At 37.8% G+C, this 25,378-nt stretch overlaps 1 long non-coding RNA gene across 1 annotated transcript; it reads right to left on the reverse strand.

Annotated features, from left to right (window-relative positions):
* Positions 1 to 223: 223 nt before the first annotated feature.
* LOC139136154 (uncharacterized) lies at positions 224 to 2,737 on the reverse strand. The gene is made up of 3 exons (XR_011553127.1): positions 2,431 to 2,737; positions 1,706 to 1,838; positions 224 to 356 (listed from the first exon to the last, which is right to left on the reverse strand). It is a non-coding gene; the product is annotated as an uncharacterized lncRNA (long non-coding RNA).
* Positions 2,738 to 25,378: the final 22,641 nt, after the last annotated feature.

Below are 25,378 nucleotides of genomic sequence, written 5' to 3' on the forward strand. Positions count from 1 at the left end.
TTGCATTAGATACTATGATGCACTGATTCTTACTCACAACATTTCAACAACTTCGTAAACTTTGAATAAAATTTTAAAGATGGTAAGCAAATATGGTGTAATATTAGACAAATTTCTAAAATTCATGAGAAATTTTGCCAATCCAATTATCCCAATTTAGTTCCAATCGTGTTATATAGGCACGTGAATGTAGGTATATGATAACAGATATTATTACTCTTACGCTGTACTTTGTGTACAGGGAAATGAATCATTTAGCTTACCACTTGTAGGTCCATGGTCTGTTGATGTCGATGCCATGGATGTAGAACTCTTCACATCTTGAACTGAATTTGTCGCTTCATCGTGGTTTTCATCTGGAATATAAAATGGGCAAATGTCAATGTTTTTGATGATTATTCTTCATTTTTCAATTCTATGTTGTACAGTATCTCACTGTCTATTTTACTGAGACTAAAAGTCCAATTTCAACCCAGTGTCATACTCAGCATAACTTTAGTTGGACACATACAAGAGGTTTGAACTGGTAAAGTCTACCACGTAGTCATCTTTGCAAAACTTGCATCATATGAGGAGTGTGAAAATAAACTTTCTTTGACATACATGTCGATGCTGGTAGCTGGTCCTGTGAGTGCTGATACTGGGTATATTGTGTTGAAAGCACTGTGTGACTTTTTTGAGCTAATTTGCATATTTTCAACAATATTAAAAAATACCGCAATTATACGGTGTCGCTCAAATTTGATCAGAATTGGTATATACCAGTTTGGGTACCAAAGATCAACAATAAATGTTGCTTCTATCTGTTCAGTGCAGGATAATTCTACGTTGATGTTATGACAATGATTTCTGCACAGTACAACCAGGAAAACAACAAGAAGTATTTAAACCAGAAAAACAAGAATAACAAAAGTAAATAAGGTCTGAAACTTTAGGTACTGGAGGTCAACTTTAGCAACATGCATAGCAGAAACAGCTAGCCCCTCTTAGTTTGAGCATAGACAGTCTTCCCCCCTCTACTGTCTATGGTTTGAGCAGGTCTGTTAATATGTAACAGTTCATAAACAATGACAGGATATGACTCAAGGTCAGTGGAGTTAGCCTGTCTTTAACTGGCATGCCATCACTCCTGCACATTTGCAGAATTTCCCTTTTTCTTACCTCATTTGCACATTTTTGACACTGACGTGTTCATTTGAACAACATCGCATCTCAACCCCTGCATCTACCTGTACACCAAATACTGAGATGGTAGCTTTGGCGGTATGGTAGCCTTTGTGTGTGACGGACATACATCCGCACATACATTTCCACATACATACATACAGACAGACAGACGCCACCGACTCATCATGTAAGCTCTTTTTGGTATTTATATACAAAACCGAATATGAGCTAAAAACTAAAAAAGATATTTTGTCAGAATCATATGTTCATCAACACAGGAAATATCAAGTCTGTAAGTACTACAGTTCCCCAGATATTTGAGTGGACGGACATCCTCACATACATACATACATACATACATACATACATACATACATACATACATACATACATACATACATACATACATACATACATACATACATACATACATACATACAGACTGACAATGGATGCCGGACGGATACCCATCCCAATAGCTTCTATAGACTATTAGTCTATAGTAGCTAAAAAAATAGTATGTATATGTTTTGCTTACTTGCCACTTATAGCTGACAAATCATAAAACACTTGATTGGAATCACGATGGTGATGTCTAAGCCTTCTTATTACTTCATCTCTGCCAACATCCCTGCCAAACTTTCGATTAAAATATCTGCTTTCATGTTAATCTGTAAAAAGATGAGGAAATGTATGTCGGTGGTTGTCACAATCAAAACACTACACAAAGAAAATCTTTCTGTGTAATCAGTCAAAACATTATGATAATGTTCTTTGGAAGAGCAACTATAAAAAGAAAAACTTTCAATGGCATTCTTTAAAAATCCTTTTGGAATATGATCATCATGTGCCACTGACAAAACAGCATCAAAGTCACCATAGCAAATCTGTATCATGTGTCTTAAAATCTGATGAACCCGTTCTGAATATACATCCGTGCAGACTAGAAAGTAAATAAGATAATAATAAACAATTGTCACTTCTACTGTATTGTTGTATAATCAACATCTGTAGTATACCCAATTTTATGTTTTGAGCTCGATGGCAATTTACGTCCAATTCTCAGATGACTGCGGTAGTTACTGTACTTTACCTAGCGCTGTGGACCGCGTTGCCGTCTCCGAGTGGCGTCGCGGCGTTGTATAAGTATAACTAAGAGAATGTCGTCGCAAACTTATAAAGACCAGCGACTGTTTTAAATCGAAATAAAACTATGCAATACAATCTGAAAATCGTATAGAAGTAAGGTTAGGGGCACAACACCTGCTCTTCAGCCACTTGGCGACTCGGCGTTGGGTCCGATTGACAGCTACCTGCCGACCGATACTAGCAAAACACCAGCAACAGATTTCAGCTTTGGAAATTGTTTTCCAAATTTTTTGGACGTGATTGTAGTCGCCATTTTCATCCGTGAAACGGGCCTTTTTATACCGAGTCCGTATCTTTGTAAATTCAACTTCTCCATGGCAGTAGGTGCTTGCAACGCACTGCGTTGTCGCTCATCGACCTCACTTGTACCAGCTCCAGGGCTCGGAGTTCAAAACTCGTCGCCTTGTTTGCAAATAGTTGAAAGACAGATGCATTGTGGATGTAAGGTGACCTCCTAGCTTGCTGGAAAAAAGGTAGCCTAATTCAAAGCTTCTACTCCTCATGTCGGCATTCTGCATCGCATAATGGCATGTCCGCATTTCGCATCGCATAATGGCATGTCTGCATTTTGCATCGCATAATGGCATGTCCGCATTTCGCATCGCATAATGGCATGTCTGCATTTTGCATCGCATAATGGCATGTCTGCATTTTGCATCGCATAATGGCATGTCTGCATTTTGCATCGCATAATGGCATGTCTGCATTTTGCATCGCATAATGGCATGTCCGCATGTTGCATCGCGGGTCTTCATTGCGCATGATCAAATGCAACTTCGCATTGAATGTCCCCATAGCAAATTATCGCATTCTTCATGTAAGAATGTCAAGTCCGCATATCCAAATATTCGCATTTTGTACCTCATCATGGCATTTCGTAATTATGAATGTCAAGTCCGCATGTCCAAATTTTCGCATTTTGTACCTCATCATGGCATGTCGTAATTATGAATGTCAAGTCTGCATGTCCAAATTTTCGCATTTTGTACCGCATCATGGCATGTCGTAATTAAGAATGTCACGTCTGCATGTCCAAATATTCGCATTTTGTATCTCATCATGGCATGTCGTAATTATGAATGTCAAGTCTGCATGTCCAAATTTTCGCATTTTGTACCTCATCATGGCATGTTGTAATTACGAATGTCAAGTCTGCATGTCAAATATTCGCATTTTGCATCTAATCATGGCATGTTGTAATTACGAATGTCAAGTCTGCATGTGAAATATTCGCATTTTGCATCTCATCATGGCATGTCGTAATTGCGAAAGGCATGTCGTAATTACAAATGGCATAGTTTATTTTGGCAGGCATTCAACGCCATAAAACACGCGAAAGTTGGGTGAAATACCGAAAAGATATAAATATGTATATGTTTACAGATTTTTCCTACTATAATGAGCCGTGCAAACAAACTTCTTGAACAGCTAAACTAACGATGGAGGCAGTCGATTGTAAGCTTCATGCAAGGCATTGCACGTTGTGACCGACGGTACGGAGGTCAAGTTTGCTGAATGAATTGAGAGAGAAACAGAGAAAAACATATATGAATAAAAAGTCAACACTTCACCATTGTAATCATTGAACTAGTCGTTTCTTACATTATGGAGTATAATGAAAATTCCGTTGGTTTCATTCTGCTCCGTCTACTTAAACGAAGGTTTCTGTAAGGCCAGGCTACGCTGGGTGCTGCAGGCAACACAGCCTATCAACTTCGCATATCGTTGCCGTAATTAGAAGAGGAAAAATTATATCTTGAATACAGTAAAAAAGTCTTACTTATTAAATTTAATAGTATTTCCAAACGATATCGAACGTAACGGGCATTTAATCCTCACAAGGACTACAGTAGTATAATTATCGGCTAGCTGCGATGCGATGGAGCTCCAGGCATGGTAGAAGTTTGAACTTAAGAGATTCCAGCCTCACTGCAAAGTCGTCTCCTGCGCACCCGGCCCGACAGCAAACTAACCTCTTGGTTTGATTATGTTGTTTACATATTTTTTGTATGAAATTCATGAAACATATATCTGACTTTCACAACTGTATAATTTGCTTAGGACGGTGATTTTGGCTGTAGTCTATAGACAATCGGAGGGAGCTAAAGGCAGGCCCAAAATTTGCATGGACAATGCCCGGGACAATTATACACGCAGCTCGATGAGAAAGTCATTCACATAAATAATGATCAATAAAAGTTTTAAACATCACTGGTTCTGAAAATTTATGATCAATGGTTCTGACCTACGGATTTTACACTGCGGCGTTGTTGTTTTTTTTGCATTTGGCCGGCTACTAGTCCTGTAAGGCTGTACTATTTGAGATAGTAGACTGTACAAGTGTAGCTGGATCGGGCCGAGATTGCGTGGGGCGCGTCGTGCAGCAAGGTAAAATTGACAGCGTCCATTGCAGAATGCCCGCGTGTTATCCTTTCGCGTTTGGGAGGAAATTTACCGCTGTATTCAGAATGTCTTTTTACCAGTATAAAAGCTCAAGAATTGATGCATCAAAAGCCAAGAGTCTGTAAATTCCTTAACAGTAGCTCCAATTTTTTTTAAATTTTCGCTGAGATATAGCCGTGCGTATACTGGTCCCGATCGTTCTGACTCGGTTGTTCACAGCTGTTTATGGAGGCGTCATTATCTACTACCTGGGGGTTGGAGGAATTACATTAAAACTCCGAAATTTGAGTCACACCTAAGCCAACCATAATGACTTTGAGTAACCCCCTCTCTAACATAAATTTTGGCTTACCTGAGCCCATGTAACAATATGTCTAGATATAAAAGCTCACCTAATAACCAGTCTCCAACCATATGGTATTGTTAAATTTTGGATGGGTAGCATGTCATTATGGTATGATTATATGTCCAAATGGTTGTTGAACTCAAGTAAATAAAAATCTACATTTCTATGATAATATAAAGTATGAACTCACAACAGTTGAGTTTTGTCCTAGATCGTGTGCACGTTTTTGGATATCTGTCGAGAACATTTCTCCATGACCCAGCCTCTCCTTCCACCTCTGGTAACGACTGTAGAAAACTACTGTGTGACATCATCATCACCACTGTCGATCTCATCTTTACTGTCGCTGGTGCCATTGAGTACACGAACAACGATATCATTCTCATCGTCACTATCTTCTCTAAGACTTTCATAATAAGTATTGCTAGTAGTAGCAGCTACTTGTAGTTTTTTTGCCTTGCTTCATCTAGTTGATATTTATTGTTCTGTTAGAGTATTTATTTTCTTTTATTTAACATGTGTCAGAGTAAAATATATTGCAACTTATCATTATGTCATAGAGGCACAGAGTAAGACAAAGAACAAACATTTTGAGCACCCCCTTATAGCTTTAAATTTTAGATGACCCCCAAGTCTTAAATACTACTGTTCCCTTACTTGCTGCCAAGGCCATCGCGTTCACTGCATTCGACAGCCTACCATACATTGCCAAACTATGTGTTGTTTCGATTTCGCAATCAACTTGCCGCTAAAGCAACAATCAGCTGAATTACTTCAACTTACTCAATTTTGATAGCTATTTGCCTACATAAGTGAGCTAAGTGTATATAGTGTCGTCTTAATTTTACATCAGTATCGGGAGTGACCAACTGCAGGGTGCGCATCGGTGCACTGCCGACTGCAGTTTGAATAATCCGTATATAACGCACATGCTTCCAGAATAGAATGTCAGCCTCCTCTGCCAAAGTTCTGTATCCTCTGAAACACAGTAGCAGTACGTATTTGAACAGAGGAGAACAAAATAAAACCATTCGCAAGTCTTCAGCGGGCGACCATGGGCGAATACCCAGGCAGTGTGGCCTGCATTGCCCCAGGAATGTTGCAGGCTCAATGACGTCATCAGTATCGGCGTTCTCGATCACGTGCACAGCCTACAAGCTGTCAACAAACCTGCGCGGCAATCCAACTCGATCAGGCAATATTTGGCGTTTATATGTCACTACAGGAGCACAAATTTGGCTTATTTCTTTACGGAACAATATTTCACGATGGATGTAAGAGAATCACATGTGATTTCGAACATTAAAAAGTTAAAGTTACAAATATTGGGCTTTAATATTTACACATGGCTTTTTTCTTACATATACCGTTTCAAGTTGCAAATGGTCATTAAATAATAGTAATGGTGAACTTTTATCCAAAAATATGCAGTCTTTACACGTAACACCTCTTTCAACTGAAATGGTCTAAAAAGTGGATTCCAGTGTACCAATACAATGTTACGAATTCCGTTCCTGTTCCCATGGCAATCTACTGTTTGTTGACACTGGACTGAAAATAACTGCCTAACTTGTTACAGTTTGAATTTGGAATTCAAGCTTCAAAGTGTGAGCATCCTGGGAAGACTGTATGTAAGCATTTACTAAATTTTATGACAGAAATTGATACAAAATGACTAAAACTTACATCTGAACGCTATTGCCTTCATTCTAGTTCATTTTTATCTGTCATGGGATTCCGTGGATGAATCTTGGTGTCCGAAACATCATGTCCCTCCGAAGAGTGGGCAGTTATCGGTGTATGATAGAAAGATCAGAATTTATACAAAGTACTATGATGGCAAGCCTTATAAAATGACATTACAACGTGATACCTGTCAGGCTATGAACGACTAAATCATGATTGTTCTTGTCTGAAACGTGACTTTCCTCTCCTAAGAGCTCTTCGGAGGGAACGAATCTTGCATATTACTAATACAGTCTCAACACCATAGTTGATATTTTCTTTCTTCTGTCATTGCAAATTTTAATTGTGCGCTCATAAGGTAATAACTAACTGTTGCTTTAGAAAGTAATGACATTCTTAAATAAGATTACTTTATTCACAAGAGTAACTGCAGTTTATTTTTTGAAGAAATGATTCACTAAACTTTCCCCTATGTTACTGATAAAATACTTGAAAAAGATTAACCACTGTTTGGTCGACAGCTTGATACCATCATAGCATCATTTTTGAATACTGCACAAACATATGTATTCAATGTAAGGGAATTAAGTTTATATTTTCTTTTTTCCATATTTGATAAAATCCTATCAATATGAAAACCAGAAAGGACATAAATTTAGACCGATTGAGAGAAAACCCTATCAATTGTGAAACCTAGAAAGAAAATAAATTTAGATCGATTTAGAGAAAAACGTCATGAACAAGGGATATGCTAAAGAGCCAAATTATAGTCAGAGAAAGAGAAAATATAGGGACTTGATAATAAAGGGAAAGTGGCTTCACACATCAATCATCTTGTCTTGAATGTGCTTTAAAGTGTTTTGTGTCTAAATTGCGTTTTGGCTGTCAATGTGAACATAAACAAACGGATTGCCAATTTTAAAAATAAGCCATGACTTATTTTCAATTATTTCAGCAAATGAACCAATAAAATGTGTTGCTTTTTGACATGTGATATTGTGTTGGGGTCAAAGGTCTTACTGCAATTACAATACGGACTTATGACCTTGTCTATTGTTGTTATTGAATTCTCTACTGCCAAATAACGGACAGGCGTGCATATTGAGGATTTAACTTTTCGCAAATTTGGCGAACTTCATATCAATAATTTGAAAAAGTTCAATGTGGATGTGGGTCCAAAATTTTATGAGATGACATGACCTGGAATGCTCGTGACCTTTCAATGAGATGGATCGTACATGGAAAACTGGATCCCAAAACATACTATGTGTACTCATTGAGATAGCAGAGACCTCCATGGTGTACTCTAGCTCAGTCAGTGAAGTTAGGGAAGACTGTCATCGTTTTGAAAATCTTTGGCGAATTCAGTTGTTTTTTATGAATCTGAATAGTCGGTACGATTTATAATTTTATATTGATTAATAATTTGCAAGTTCACTAACAACATCGTGGACTTTGCAACAGACAACCGCTAAATGCAATTGCAACGCGAACACCATGTACTGGAGACTTGAAATTTGGCACATAGGTAAAACTCCGCAAATACTTTTTTGATCACATGACCATAACAATAGGTCATTTATTAGACAAACATCTAATCTTGGTTGGCCAATAGAGCTGGTGGTCTAGTTTTTGGTACATAGGGAAAACTTGTGGAGCAAAGTTTTTTGACAAAATATCACATGACCAGCCATTTCATGTACCTTATTAATTATGTGCATACCTGATTCTGGGCTTAAAAATAGGGCTACATTTCTCAATTTGGTATATAGGGATAACTATTGGAAACAATTTTTTGAACCAAATATCAGATGAACATAATTAACCTTCGACCCCAAATATACATTTATATCCATACTAACTAACCACAAGTTCTACACCCTTCATATTTGGTATAATGGGACACCTTATGACGACACATCCTGTACCTCATTTATTATGCACATATATGCTTCTGCTAAAGCCAATAGAGGTAGGGGTCTGATTTTTGGTACATATAGAAAACTATTGTAAAGATATTTTTTGACAAAATGTCAGGTGACTTCAATGACCTTTGATCTGAAATATATAATGTTCATAACTCACTAACCACAAGTGCTCTAGCCTTCATAGTTGGTATGGTAGGAGACCTTATGATGCAACAACCTGTACCTCATTAAATATGCATATATCTTATTTGAGAGTAAAAGAAGAGTTGGAGTCTGATTTATGGTATACGGGGATTACTATGGGATACAATTTTTTTGATAAAATGTAACAACCTCAACCTCAACAACCTCAACGACTTTTGACATCGATTTCACAAATTTACTTCATGGCCTTTTATCTTTTTGCATGTCTATTTCTCTTATTGCCCCTAAGCATCAAAACACATCAAATTCCAGTCACTGCTAATTTGCACAATTTGTAATTTTACAAAATTGAGGTTTTTTTGTGAAAAGTTTTATTTCTCAAAAACTACCCGTCTGATAGCATTGGTAATTTTTTTTTTTTTGTTTTTTTGGCACCTTTTTGTCATTTGTTTTGGTCAGGCCACTGAACACCACATCAACATGTGTCAAAATAGTTATTCTCTACATGACACACAGTGGGGCTATATCAGCCACTATAGGTCACTTGTCAGATGCAGTGAATTACAAAGAAAATCTCAGTCCAGTTTTGATGTGTTTGGGGTGTATTAACCATTTCAGAAAATTTCAGTCAAAAGTAGGTGTGTTGGGGTGTGTTATCATGGAAATGAAATGGCAGTGAAAATTCCGAGTCCTGTATTGGTGTGTTTCATGTGGGTTTTTAAATGATACATTGTGCTGAGGTGTATTACGGGTGGACTCAGCTACAGTATACACTCCAACTACCCACTTTCTGACGTGGTGCCTTTGCTATGTGTATAAAGTGTATACAATACCATATGGTGTGTTTGTGGTGCTTTCGAAGTACACCCTGGATGCACCCAAAGGCTAAATATTTCGTAAGGGTATGAATCGCTTCGGTTACGTGCCTTATCACATTCTTTTAGTTCTGTTAGTATGCCCAATAATATATAAAGGAACATTCATATTGGAGCAGCCTCAGTCAATTTTAGCACAGAATGTCTCCCAGTAAATATGTAGTCTTCCCAGTAACTAATGGCTGACAGTAGCCAGCTTCACTTGGACACCCTGACCATACCGACAGGAGGTATTCGACCTCTAGCTTTGCCGGCCACATTGATTTCGCCTTTTAGTCACTCCAACAAAAGAAATTCTCATTTCACTCCTTTCCTTCATGTTAACACACTAGTCCAGTAGTTTTATGCCAAAAAAATGGAGTAACCCACCACAAATTGCAACAAATTTATTTTTCCACCATTCATCTCAGAAAAACCCATATAAAACATATCAAAATCTTACAAAATCCAAGGAGTCGAAAACCGCCTAATTTGCATGAATTCAAAATGGCCGCTCCGGTATTATAGGTTCAATGCTTTTGGCCACTTACTACCCGATATTGGTCCGATTTTGATAATTTTTTTTTATTTCCATATACCTTGTACGTTTCTTTCATTTTTTAGACATATTGACGATAATTCCATCGTTATTATTTACAAAACAGGAACATAAGTCTGAATTTTACGGTAAAACAATGGTATTCTCACACACTATGTCTTGTAATCAATACTTGTTTCATTTTATACGATACAAATGTCTGTAATGTGAAATAAATAAATAAATAAATAATAAATAAATAAATAAATAAATAAATAAATAAATAAATAAATAAATAAATAAATAAATAAGAAAGAAAGACAAGAAAGACAAAATTATTCATCAGTTGTTGCTTCGTCTTTGGTAGTAAAGGGAAAGCAACTCCACACATCGTTCTTATTTGGGTTGTTTGCGTTTTGTGTATCACGATATTGTGTATAATATAAGTGAATATATGTTTGGCTGTTTTATGTAAAATGTTGCTTAGCCATTGCGAGACATACCCGTAATCTAGGTGTCTTGTGTTAATCCGCACTGGAGCGGAGAGATTGCTGTGACACTACGATACTTTGGCGCTACGTTTCGAAAACAGAGTTTTCTGGGGTACACACTGGAGATAGGTTCGGGTTAGAGAGAGACAGAATGGCCGGAGACAGCTTTGTATTGTGTCTTAGTATGACCAAGTTCAAAGCCAAAAAATGAAACACAGAAACAAGAATCATAGTATGACAAAAATAACGAAACGTCGCAATAGAACAAAATTGAGCACTGTATCAAACAACAATCTCAGATTCATTAAGAACCTATCGACACACAAACTCACCAACATTGAAATCAACGTACTTAGCAAAGGCTTAAAATTCATTCCCACACCATATCGTCCTAACAGAATCCACCTGTTAGGGGACATACAAATACATTCGGAAAATGAGACTCCGATATATCATGAGACACAAACAGACCGTACAACACCCATTCAAAATGAACTCTAAATGGATCCCACATACAACCGAGAACACAAAACTAGAAAATTTGGAAGCGACAAAATTGGCTATTGTTAACACACCTATTCGAAACACAAAAAACAACATGACACATGCAGAACAAATAGCGTTGAAAACGCTATCAAAAAACAAGAACATAACCATCGAACTTTTGATAAAGGACGGGGACATCAATTTTAAACAGTGATGATTACATAAGAAAATGCCAACGTCAACTTAACGATCAACAATACTACACAAAATTGGCAATAGATGACACAAAAAATACAATAGAAGACATACACAATCTCATAACAGAAATGTACAATACAAAAATATTGACCATCACACATATGAATATTTGAATCCAGTCAATAGAAAAATAAGAACACCACTTTGGTACCTTCTACCGAAAATACACAAAATGCCGCCACCAGGAGCTATGTTGTAGGACAGCCAATCATAAGTGGATGCTCCAGTCCAACATTTCACATATCAGTATTCATTGACCATTTTCTCAAACAAATCGTCAAGAAACAACCAACATACATCAAAGACAACAGACTTTATACGGAAAATTGAGACAATCAAAGTTCCGCCAAAGCGACATGTACATGAATACATCCACATGATGAGGCAATTGAATCAGTCGGCAGAGCATTAAATCAGGAAAGACCATCAAACAATTACATAATCAAGCAACCACCAACGAAACACATGATAGCTCTGCTAGAAATAATCTTAAAAACAACACATTCGAATTCAACGATGAATTCTACCGGTAAATATGGGGATGCTCGATGTGGTCCCCGCCTTCTCAAGAAATAGTAGATATTACATTTCACGAGACAGAAACGAGAATAATACAGAAACACAAACAACAAATATCGACCTGGCTGAGGTTCAGGGACGATGTTTTTCTGATTTTCATCAGAACACAACACGAACTCAATGAATTCATATCAAACATCGACAAAATGCATCCTACTTTCAAATTTTCATTTGAAAGCTCCTCTCAAGAAATCACATATTTAGACCTGACTATCTACAAAGGTCGTCGATACAACAAAGAGAATATTCTCGACATCAAGACACACACAAAACCAACAGATACATTCCAATTCTTACAAAGAAACTCATGCCATCCGGCAGCAACATTCAAAGGTCTGATCAAAGGTGAAACATTACGATACATCAGGACATGTAACAACGAAACCGATTTTACACAGAAAGTCACACAATTTAGTGAAAAATTACAAGACCGACAATACAAAAAAATGAAATAGAACGCATTATCAGAGAGACAGATCATAAAAGCAGAAAAAGACTGCTTGAACAACAAAAAGAAAGAAATAACGCCACCAACAATACAATAGTCTTCATAACAACATATAGCCCGTACATAGAAACGACAAAAATCAAGCAAGCCCTGACAGAAAACTGGAGTGAACTTGAAAAAGACGAAACACTAAAAAAACTGTTCCAAAACCAACCAATAATCGCATATAGAAGGAACAGAAATATAGGCGACACACTTATAAGCGCCAGACTTCACAAAAACTACAATAGCTCAAACTCAGGTTCACACTAACCTACACAAACACAACGAGATCGAACAGTAGACATTCTAGCTTCCCTACTTGAACAACAAAACGTAAGTGGAACAACTATATTACCAAATAAAAACAATCAACCATTCAACACGTCTCACCACTCAAAACTGAATTTTAAGCAACTGATGAAGAAAACTGTTTTCGACACGTAGCGCCAAAGGATCGTAGTGCATCAAGTTCTCCGCTCCAGTGCGGATTAACACAAGACACGTAGATAACGGTACATCTCACAAAGGTTAAGCAACATTTTACATAAACAGCCAAACGGATATACACTTATATTATTCACAATACCATACACGAAACGCAAACAACCCAAATATGAACGATGTGTGGAGTTGCTTTCCCTTTACTACCAATACTATTTAATTCCCTGTGATCTGTACACCTTCAAGGAGACTTTAAACCCCATCTTCCTTGGCTTGGCTCTCCCGCGCTGGCACACCCTGTCAATGCAGGCACGGCTGCCTATCTACAATCTTGGGTAAAATAAACAGCGGTTGGGTAACTGGTAATTTCATAATTACCAGCTAGTATTGAACCCTATGTTGAGTTTCACAACTGCGGTGACAACCAGTGTACCCTGGTAACCCAATATCACCACACTAGATATAACTAGACTTCAAACTATGTTAACTGTGTTTTATATGAATAAACCGCCCAATTTTTATAGAATGAATGTTTAAAAAATGCGTAAGTTCAGCCGGTGGCTTTTAATGTGAAAAAGGGAATAGGTTATTGCAAATTAACAACCAAAAACGAAATGGATACATATTCTGTATTAGTTATACTGAAATTGCTTTCAATTTTATATATATATTTCAACAATATACGTTAGCGTCTTGCAAAATTAGAAGTAAGTGGATTTTGGATTTATGCAAATTATGATTTTCCACTCCTTGGATTTAGGAAGACTTTTGATATGTTTTTCTGTGGTTTTCTGAGGTGAATAGTGAAACATAGGGCCAAAGTCCCTGAAGCTACTGTAGACATGGATACAAAATTAAGTATTTCCTAACTGTATGAAATTATTCACTAAGGTCATCCTCGGGACTTGTAAACCAAATATTAAAGCTGTCTGACCAGCGGTTTTGAAAAACAAGCGACTCAACAGTTGACAGAGCTCTGCTGTGTTATGTAGAGAATAACCTTTTGTGACACATGTATTGATGAAGAAGGTGGATATCTTTGATAGCTCATTTCAGGATGGCCTGACCAAAAATGGAAAAAAAAATTCTGTAAAAATACAGATTTGCATATTTCATCACAATTTGAACAAATCTAAGTTGGGTTATCCCTAGGGACCTGTATACCAAATAACAAAGCTGTCTGACCAGTGGTTATGAAGAAGATTTTTTACCAAAAACGCCTTTTTTGGTGCTAATTTGCATATTTTCAACAATATCAAAAAATTAAAAAAACTAGTTTCTCAAAAATCATATAGTTTATCCACACAACAAATATCGAATCAGTAAGTACTGCAGTTCTCAAGATATTTGAGTGGACGGACGCCTCACAAACGGACATACATACATACATACATACATACATACATACATACATGTACATATGGTACATACTATATTAGTCTATAGTAGCTAATAAACGAGAGTTAATTACATTCTATTTAAAGTAAACAAGACTTGCTTAAATCAAGCTTTACGTCATAAAAATACAGCATATCTGTCAGGTTATAAAGAATCTTAAGCTGGTTATTTTCATCCTAACCAAGCACATTTTAACTTTCAAATTAAGTAAAGTTGAGACTGTACGTACTCAGAGAAAGCACACTGAAGAGACAAATGTTTGAAACTTAAGAAGTTCAAGGTCATCAAAAGCATTGTAAGGAGTCATGTAACACTTTCATTGCACTGTTTACACAGATTGCATAATTGCTATAAATAGCACATGAGGAATCTTACAGCCCAGCTTTACCATAAAAACCCTATCACTTTGACCACTCTATTTTTTTCCTCAAAAAGTAATTTTATTTTATCCTCAGCAAGTCAACCATACATGAAGATTAGAACTTTCTCTATCTCTATTTATTTGACCACCCTATCATGACAAACTATTACGAGCAATTTCTTTGAGATAACATACAGGGCACAATAAATGACGGTTCAGAATATGTCAAAGTTGGGATTCAGGAAAGTTGCCTTTACATGTTTTAATCCTCTAAGATGGTAAGCATTTCACTATGGACTGTCAAAAAAGTTGAACTTTCTGATAATTCTACACTAAAATTATTTTGGCTTTGATGATTATTCAATTATTTAAAATCATATTAATTATTTTCCTGCGTGAATTGATAGGGTTTATACTGTACAAGAATAACATACAATGTAAGTCAAATTTTGACCAAAATGACAAAAAAATTCCTTAAAAATACACATTTGCATATTTCATCACAATATGAACAAATCTAAGTTGGGTTGTCCCTAGGGACCTGTATACCAAATAACAAAGCTGTCCGACCAGCGGTTATGAAGAAGAAGATTTTTTACCAAAAACGCCTTTTTTGGCATTAATTTGCCTATTTTCAACATTATCAAAAAATTAAAAAAAACTAGTTTCTCAAAATCATATTTTTTCATCTACACAACAAATATCAAATCAGTAAGTACTGCGGTTCTCAAGATATTTGAGTGGACGGACGCCTCACAAACGGACATACATACATACATACATACAGACTGACTGACGACGGACGCCGGACAGATACCCATCCCAATAGATTCTATAGACTATAGTCCATAGTAGCTAAAAATAAATTTTGTTGCAATTTGTGGTGGGTCATTTCGTATTTTGACTGGACTACTCGTTTTAAGACAAATTCTAATTCTAGATACGTTCTATAACATGTTTAACTCTTACTTCAAGTATTGAGCAGCAGCCAAACTGAGGCACGGCAGCGTGGCTTGTGTTGGTGTCTACCAGCACGCATTATCGACTAGCGCCTTCTTTCCTCATAACTACTTAACTTTGGATCATTTCAACCCACTCTAATTTGATTTGTAATAAGCCATGGATTGACTACTTACGCAAACAGCTTGGCGGTCAGAATGATCAGGGTCGATAATTCTGGCTGGACGTTGCTCAGTAATAGGACGATGTCGTTACTTACTGTAGTCCTTAGGTTAGCGCGTGCTACTTTTGATTTGAGCCAAAAGTAAGTTTCCCAGAACTTGCATCCAAAAACGCTGGCAAGTCAATAGGGGACGGACAAAAAACTATGACATTAACGACGTTCACTTGTAATTTTTGAAATGCGAAAAATGTTAAATGTTACCTAGGGCCGGCTTATAGAAAACAAACAGGCAAATTATGCAAACTTTTGAAAACAACTGTTCTTGTTTTTGTGGGTCAATGAACCCGTAAGTACCGTGATTTCAGTAAGTTGCGATAAACGATGTTCCGATGTTTTACAGGACGAACTGGATAAAAAGTTGTGAGTGACTGTAAGCCGTTATGACTAACGTTTCAAACGAGGGACTGTGCTTTCATGAGTGAAGTGTGTTATACCCCCAAAAATATCCTGGAATTAAGAGAATAGCTGCCAAGAATACATGTTCGAGTGGAAAGGCCGCTAGTTTATACATCAATTTATCAATTTGACAATCATATGTACAACGACAGTCCCTAAACACACAACTACATGAACAATGCAACGTGTTTCTTCGCAAACGCCGATCACGCCTGTTCTGAACGTAGAATACAAGAGAGCATAGAAGTGTATCTGGTGCTAATGTGTTAATGTAATTCTCGCCTTTTGACACCCTCATGTTTCGTGATGGAATCTGCAATTGCATGATCTGAATTTTCTTGCCACTGTGAGTAAACCAGCACTATCATGATTATATCGCTTGGAACTATGATATAATTTACAAAATACCGCAACCTCAAAGACATACGTAGAGATGCAATAAGCAATTATCATAAAAGACATGATGGACTTTCGTCAATTTAGTGACAACTGGGAAATTCCTGAAAAATCCACTGGGTGAAAAATCCATAATACTGGCACGTATTTTAACATGTATTTCCGGGTAAAGTTTCTAGATGTTTCGGCACCAAGTCGTTATGGCCTCTCAAATTCCGACCGCAAGTCCTTTTCGTGTCGGCCTCTCAATTTCATACCATAAGTCGTTTCGGCACCGCGACATCTATTTATCACAGGCTACCTCGAGGAACTGCATACAAAGCCTAAGATTAAAGTTGTTACAAAGTAAAGCTCCAGAAGTAAAGTGTCAACATATCATTCGCATGCTCTATCTTACAGGGAACATGGTAAAAAAGCGTAAGAAAAAATCTTCACATTGTTTTCATTCTGTGACACATGTTTACCAATAGCACTGGCCGCCGATACGACAAAAGGTTGAAGGCAGCTCCGTTCGAGAAACGGCACGGCAAAAGTCACACAAAAGTCAAAAAGCGCGTAAAAGTAAAGGTCAGAAGGCAAAGGTGAAGCTTACGAATATGACTAGTCAGTCAATGACTGATTAGTATGAACCACCCAAAAAACCAACAAGAAAAACAAAATAAAACAACAAATCGAAAGAGGGATGCCGAAAGGTCTTTGGTCACGGTGCCGAAATGACTTGCGGCCGGAAATTGAGATGTCGTAACGACTTAGGCCGAAACGACTTTTTGGTCTAAATTCATCTGTGTCTATTCCTGTATCTTGAAGGTATTTCTATGGCTTGATTTTACCATGTGTTATGCCTAAATTAATCATGAATGTTTAGCCCCACAAAAACCCGAGTGAACTGTTTGGCTACATGACTTGATAGTTCTCTTCGACGAAGAGTTGCCGAAAGAAAAGAGAAAAAAGAATAAGTACGATTGTAGTGGGTAATCTTGTCTATGAAAACTGTCCAAAACAATTTTCAAAAGTTTGACTTTAAATGTCAACGAGTTTTTAGTTTAATTTTTACTTCGAACTTAGGGTCAAAACATTAACAAATTAATCGGTAGGTGTTTCCTGTCATGGTAACCATCGATCATTGCGTTCTGACGCTGTAATTATGGTAGTTGGAATTTTAATGTAAAATCACGGTGGAGGACGGTGGTAAAATAAAGGAAAAGTGGCCACACACATTAACTACTAGATTGTGTACACTTTTTTGGTCAAGATATCAAGATATATAACCATCAGCCGCTTGAGTTAATGTGGTTTTAATGGATGTAAAATTATTTTGCTCTTCTAAGGTGTCTAATGTTTAAAATATGTTGAAGACGTTGTCACTGGGTCGTTCTTGATTTCTCCCTCTCTGTGGTTAAACCTTGAGTCAAAGACGCTGTTAAAGCATTGTTACTGTTCGATAGTTTGTCAAGTCTTGCCTTCACTGATGTATTTTGTTTCTTTAGTAATGCGATTATACTTTGTTTTGGAATGTCGCATTTTGATTGGTTGTGAGTGAAGTCTTGCGGACTAGTCTAGGGGTCGATTTTCCCGTTCGGGGTTGATTTTCATTACAACTTCACCGATGCTAACTTGTACACCTATTAACACCTGTTATACCACTCTCTGCCTCGTGCCTATTGTTCACAACCATGCTTTTTAATTTCCATAACCGAATATTTTATAATTACCATCTGGCTTTCTTTTGTTTAAAAAGTGTCCGGTTTATAAATTCTTTGTTTAAAAGTGTCCGATTTACTAGTCAATCAGACACTTTTAAACAAAAGAATGTCACGTGGTAATGAGTCAACAACCCTCAAAAGCGACATATTGACCAGAAGAAATGTATTCATCATCAAGTATACAGAGCAAAGAAACTTTCAACGAAGAAGCATCAGATTGAATAAATTTTTCAAGTACATCTCAAAATCAATTATAACTCACCGTGAATGAAATAACGGTATCGATTGCAAATATCACTATGTCGTAAAGTTACTGTTATCATGATCAGTCGAACGTGAAAATCACGATATCAAAGTCACTTGTCGAAACTGAATGTGAAGTTTTCAGTCCCCTTTGGTAATAGTTACATTTAGAGGCCAACACTCAGTACAGCAACCATTGTGGTCTGGACATATTGTTTTGTTTGTACTTGAAATTTCAGTTGCAGGAGTGAATTTCTCTGACGTGGCGGTGCAGCTTGGATTTCCGATTGTGGCGGTCGGCACCGGAATGACAGGATTTTTCTTTTCGTCCGTTGCTTTAGCAAGAGGTCGTCTATAGAATGGCCATTTCTTTGGAACACAACGAGGATTTTCTGGTTGAGCGTAATGTTTGATGATCTTGAACTGCTGACCAGGCTTGCGATATAAACCACCTTGATAAGTTTTTGTAGGTTTACACGGAAAGACCACATATTCACCGATATGGTCGTCCTTGAAAGATAAGTGATCCACAGTTAAACCTGAATGTTCATCAGCCGCACGTAACTCAAATATCTTGTGCATGTAGAAGAACACCGCGCAACCTAAACCAAGTGCAGTTGAAGTATCAAAGGAATGCTGCCGCAGTTTTTCTTCGTGTTCAATAGTGTACGGCTGGGCTTGGTTTTTCACTGTACCAATACCTTCGCACGAAAGTTCGTTCATGACGCCGTATAAAGTGTTTCTCAAACCAAGAAATGTGCCAATGATTTTTTCCGTAAAGTTCAAGTCAGGACGGTTGCAGTTTAATATCTCGAAGATGACGTGCTATCGAACAACACAGCCGTTTCAGGGAATCTGGAGAGTAGCGGTTACCATTCTGCCGTCTTGCTTCAATTACAAGTGTAAACCGGTAATTAAACTGACTTTAAACTTAGCCAGTCAATCAAACCCGACCCAAGTTTATAATACAAAATCAACAAACCAGGAAAGAATGATTATCGTACAATTTGAGTGGCAGTTGATGTTGGGGTTTATTTCCCTACACACTTATGATAATAAAAAGTCTATAATGATTAGCCGGCAATACTGTTTAAACATCAGAAACTCTAGACATGCCCCTATTCAAGTTCGTATCAATTACAGTGTTCACTCAATAGACACTCTCAAGAATTGTTCAGGGTTCAGAGTCCACGCCGATCCTGTTGCTACGGTTACAAATTCCGTGATGTAACCTCTTGCAGTTCGGGTGGGAAACTAATTCACACAAAAGTTCTCCAGACTGTTCTCCTTTGGGATTAACTCATAAGCCGTCCAAACGCTTCCGTCAATGGGTTGGTATGTCGGGAAACTAGAAGTTCATAAGCCATGCAAAAAGAGAAGAGCTCTTACAAGTTACATAAGCTCTTTGAGTCAGCAGATCGTGATATCAAGTGGATCTTAATCCATGGCATGGCAATGCCATTCTAGTCACTTTTTGTCAAGGTGAACAAGTACATTTTCTGTCGAACTATTGGTATTCAAAAATCAAAACAAAAAGTAAAAAACTACTAAACAAATCAATCTATTACTGTGGAAGCTTGAGATTCAGAATGGCTCACAGTCCAATTGGGAAAGCACATGGCCTCTCCAATCTGCCCCACAATGGGTGTGGTCTCAAACTTCAAAAAATACACCATGAAAACACGTTACAAATCCGTGTTGCAACAAATGTGAAAACCTACCTAGAAGTTCATAAGCCATGCAAAAAGACCAACCACATCGTCTTGGTTACTGGCAAGAAGAATTCAATCCCTTAGACCGAGTCTCTGCCACCACAATCACGCCACTCCACGCAGTATCTGTCTGCTCGCAGTGCATTATGGGAGATAACGGCAATCAAGGAATTCCATTTGATTACTTAACTGTCAGATGGGATGGAAGATCAAATCACGTGGCTTACTTCGTAACCGGGGTTACACATTCCCCTCAGAAGCTTACACACTCCGGGTGTAAGTGAACTCCTATGACAGATAATCACAACTCAATAATGCAAATTCCAAAGCAGAAACCAGAAAAGAAGGTCACTTGACCTACGGAACACCAAGTGAAACAAATGAAAAGCCATACAACTTTCACAAATGGGGGTGTTGATGTTTACAATGCCATAAAAACGTGCAACAAAGTTCCTATTCCCCTCAGGAATCACATGTAATGTGTGATCCTCCGTTGTATTTATTCTCTTCATCCCAATACTCCCTCCATCTACACTATATAAAACTAACAATAAAACAAAAGCATTGACACACCTGTGCCATGAGTGGTATCACCCATCTTGCTAGTGATGTGATGACTGACGACGTGGTGGGTCCTTCCCGTTTTTTTTAAACCTCCAGTTCCGAGACATTAATGTAAAAACAAACTGCAACAAACTGCACGATAATAAGTCGCTCTTCTCACCATCCCGGACGAGCTTCCAATTTTGTAACCGAGGAATTAAACTGACAATTAAATTTAGCTAGTCAATTAAACCCGACCCAAGTTCATATACACAATCAACAAACCAGGAAAGAATGATTATCGTACAATTTGCGTTGCAGTTTATATTAAGGTTTATTTCACTACAGCTAGAATCTCTACTACTAATGATAATAATAATAAAAGAATAAAACCACACTGCTCTACAATGATTAAAACTACTATCAGTATTACTTGAAAATAATTTCCAGGCGCAAAATCTAAAGTTCAGCCACAATAATAAAGTTCCAGGCAATTCTAAAATGGCTGTTGTCTAGGTTCATTCACTTAGCTATTGTCCCATAGCGGTACAATGGTTTTTTCTTGAGTTTTAGGTCAAAGTCCGTCCTGTTGCTATGACAATGACAGTCTATGCAATAGAAAACCAGTTACACACACAGAGTCCTTCTCTTCCAGACGATCTTCCCTGGGGATTTGTTATTCCAACCCTGGTAGCAATAATCGAGTTGATGATTGATTCGAACAATTCCAGGCACTCCTTGGCTCTTCACTCAGGCCACACAATAGGAACACACACAGTCTACCAGTAATTCATTAACTGGATCTTCTCTGTAAGCACAGTCATGTAAAAGACCAATGGCAGTTATGTAAGCGTTTCCTTCTGTTTACACAATCTCATTCAGGATGAGACTAAGTCAACATGATAGCAAATACACTGTACAAAAATCCCATTGAAACAAAGAACTAAAAATCACAGAAAATTTCCTTCAAAATCAGAAAAAACCCAAATTTCAACATGTTAAATAAAACTTCACTATTTTTAAATCACTACTGGAATAACACTAACTACAGAATAGCAACTTAGAAACTTTTCTACATCAATTGGAAAACACATGGTCCTTCCACGTTTCAACTTGAGGGCGTGTGTCTCATACTCTGAGACATTTAAAAGATCATTGTTTTCAATACCAGAGCGTTCAAATACAAATACCTGTAAGCACAGTCATGTAAAAGACCAACCACGTTGTCTTGGAATTTTTCTTGGTACTAAAACGGATAATAATTCCTAAACGTACGTCAACAACAAAGTACTGTCTTCAAGCAGTGAAAATCAGTGGAGCATTGCAATGCATTGTGGGTGAAGACGCTATCAATGAAATTTTGGCAGTGTTGTCCGGAATACATGATTTCTGGTAATGCTCCACAGTTTCTTAATCGATTGGAGGATGAAAGCAAAATTATTTCTGCACTTCAGTGAGTAGGAAATCTTCCTTATCATCGATATCAATCCTCGCTAGGATGAACTCTCTTTCCCAGTCAATCATGTCGGCGAGTGGTTCGGCCATATCGAAATATGTAGAACGACTCCGCAATTGTGTGCATGCTGCTCAATTTTTTGACGCAAATGAGCAAAGCGTACTGCAACGTGGATCTGAAAACACCTGTTCATTTCATTCAACCAACCAACCAATCAATCAAACTTAATTCATAAAATTCAAATCAAACAAGGTGTTCACCACGTCATCTCACTACAATAGCAGCACATGTCTATTTTTGTTTTATCCAATGTGTTATTTTTTTATACTTTCGTTCAACAAAGTTTCAAAACACGTCAATGTTTTCCTGTCAACATTTAAACTTGCACTACACTAAAATTACACATACAAACTTTCGGCGTGCTAACAAGGCTGAAAAACTCGGCAAATTCGTGGTATAACACGCTAAGCGAACTCGTAGTTGCGGTTTTCGGAATTTAACGGTGTAGTTTGCCAGTAAAACGTTTACTGGCAAACTGTACTGTTAAATTCCGTAAATCGCCTCCTACTCGCCCGCTTCCCTATAATTAATCAAATGCGAAAGCGCCACCTGTATGAAGTTACTTTGCTCACTTTCTTAGGTAATTAGGGGATTATTGACGATGAAGTTCAGGCCGGCATTATGGCAATACGATCCATGATATGCTCACCCTCAATCCTCCAACACGATACGGACTATGGCTTACCCTTACCTCCATGGGTTGACCCATTGAGCCAGAAAAGGACGTCTCTTGCTTGGAGGAGGGACTGTCACAGTGATAAATCGATATACCGGTTTTGGCCGTGCAATGCAAGAGTACATTGGCATTTGACCATGTGTACCTAGACGTGTATAGATCATCAGCGGCTTATACAGCGGTACATTGATTGGTGTAGGCATGGAACCAGCTTAGTTTCTAGCTAATTCCCATGGACTTTTTCAATATTTTTGAAATAACATTATACCTGCGCTTATCGTGAAGGCACGCTTCCAAGCCGTAAGACATTAGGTAAAGCACAGTCCCCCTATCCGATGGAGGACAGGGGGTAAAGCTACAATAGGTTTTCATATCTGTGACGTGTGCATGTGCGTAATTTTACTGTTGCTAAAGAGTGTCGATCGACCTTGTTTTGCTCTGAATGCTAAAACACTTCTCTGAGCCATAGACCCTCAAGGGTCTATGTCCGAACATAGCATCAATAACTTGCAATAAAGTAAAGTAACATCGATCCCCGGAAGGTTTTATTGTCTGACATTTTGATCCTGCATACCTGCTTTTTAAAAACTTCAACATCTGTCTGGTATCTGTGGTCAATGGGCACTTTTTTCCAACGTTTTGACTTCAGTGTCAGTTACGCCATGGCAGCTTATTTGCAACATGCGTGGAGCGTTGACATGCGATGAAGTGAATGAACGTTCTTCTGTTCAGCATATCCTTGCCCCAAAAACGACTACTCGGCAGATTATTTCAAATTTTCAAATTCCTACGGTATTACGAGAAAGTGGATATAAGCAGATAATTTTCTGGAACTACCAGGCTATAATCACCTGATCCAATCATTACCTATTTTCCGAACGACCTCTTGATATTATTGTAGTGTGTCATGATCAAAGTTTCAATTTATTACAATGCTGAACTTCTTTCGAGAAACTTAGAAATAAATGTCGATTATTGTACCATGCGTACAAGCTAACGAGATGCAGTTGATAAGCAGGAGCGGAGATTAAACCCGTGGGTTGTGAATACCTTCTGCTATGATAAAACTTTATGTATCATCTGAACAGCAGTGTTTCACAATTTACTTCGCATTCCAGTTTCTTCCGGTGATTGTCATTCTGAGTGTGTTTTTTCACAAATGAACAAACTATGAAACCTCTCGACCAGTATTTTCCATTTGCATAAATCAAAAAAACAGACAGACAAATAGCAAGATAGATAGATTATGTGGGTGGATAGATAGATTCTCTTTGTGACACAAGGACGTATGTGACAGCGACTGTGTATGAAGATACAGACAGAGAAGATACATGTAGAGGACAAAGATGGCATGTCTGCAGTTACAATAGGATGGAGATTACGATATTGGCGTTTGTTGCCTTTCAACGACAACTCGCAGTGAGGGATATCCTTGTTTTCGTGAAAATTGTCTTCCTTCAGTGACTGTCACTCTCACTGTGTTTTTAGCTTAGGGGGATTTTTCAAGAATAATATGTACCACCGGTAAATTAATGTTTATAAGCTATGTTGAAAAAGGAATGCGGTCCTCGCTTCTTGCGTTTATGCAGCGTATGCTGGCATAACTTGTTTATCTAATTTGAATAGAAAAGGCTAACAACGCAAAAGAGAGACCTGTAAAAAGCATGCGAATCTTTACCAGAGGAATAATTTCGACACCTTTTCATGCTCCATCATGAATGTCCATCAAATGTTGTTTCAACAAATTTTAGCAATGTTTCGATCGCATTATTTAAACAAAACCTGATCTAATCTTCGCCAAGGGCGTTTGGCGAGAATACGCAGCATGGACCACGTGATGCACTGCTGTCCGCAGATAGGATCACAATTATGGTGAAGTAACTATGGTTTAATGACCGGTTAGTAAACACCGCTGTCATGAGCGTTCATCTTACACTTTACACCCTTTGGTGCAGCAAATACTGAGTCGGAATCACCACAAATTCAAGTAAATCAATGTCCGAATCAAAACCTATATCTACGACTGAAATTGAACATCAGTCCGTTCGAGGCCTGCGGCCCCCCCCCCCCCCCCATTATCATCGCCATAAAATATCGGCGTCATCAAGGGACTTTCAATTTTGTGTTTTATATTTTTTATTCGGATTTAGCTTTACCTACACTTGGGGTATTTAAAAATTGAAACGTCCTCCACTGCTTGATGTAAATGTTCTGATGGGAGAGTTTGAAGACTGTGAGACAATCACAATTATCGCCTGTGTTGTTTACTGAATTAGCAACCTCAAGAATGG

The sequence above is a fragment of the Ptychodera flava genome, chromosome 7, assembly GCF_041260155.1.
Source record: "Ptychodera flava strain L36383 chromosome 7, AS_Pfla_20210202, whole genome shotgun sequence".
NCBI classification, from domain to species: domain Eukaryota; kingdom Metazoa; phylum Hemichordata; class Enteropneusta; family Ptychoderidae; genus Ptychodera; species Ptychodera flava.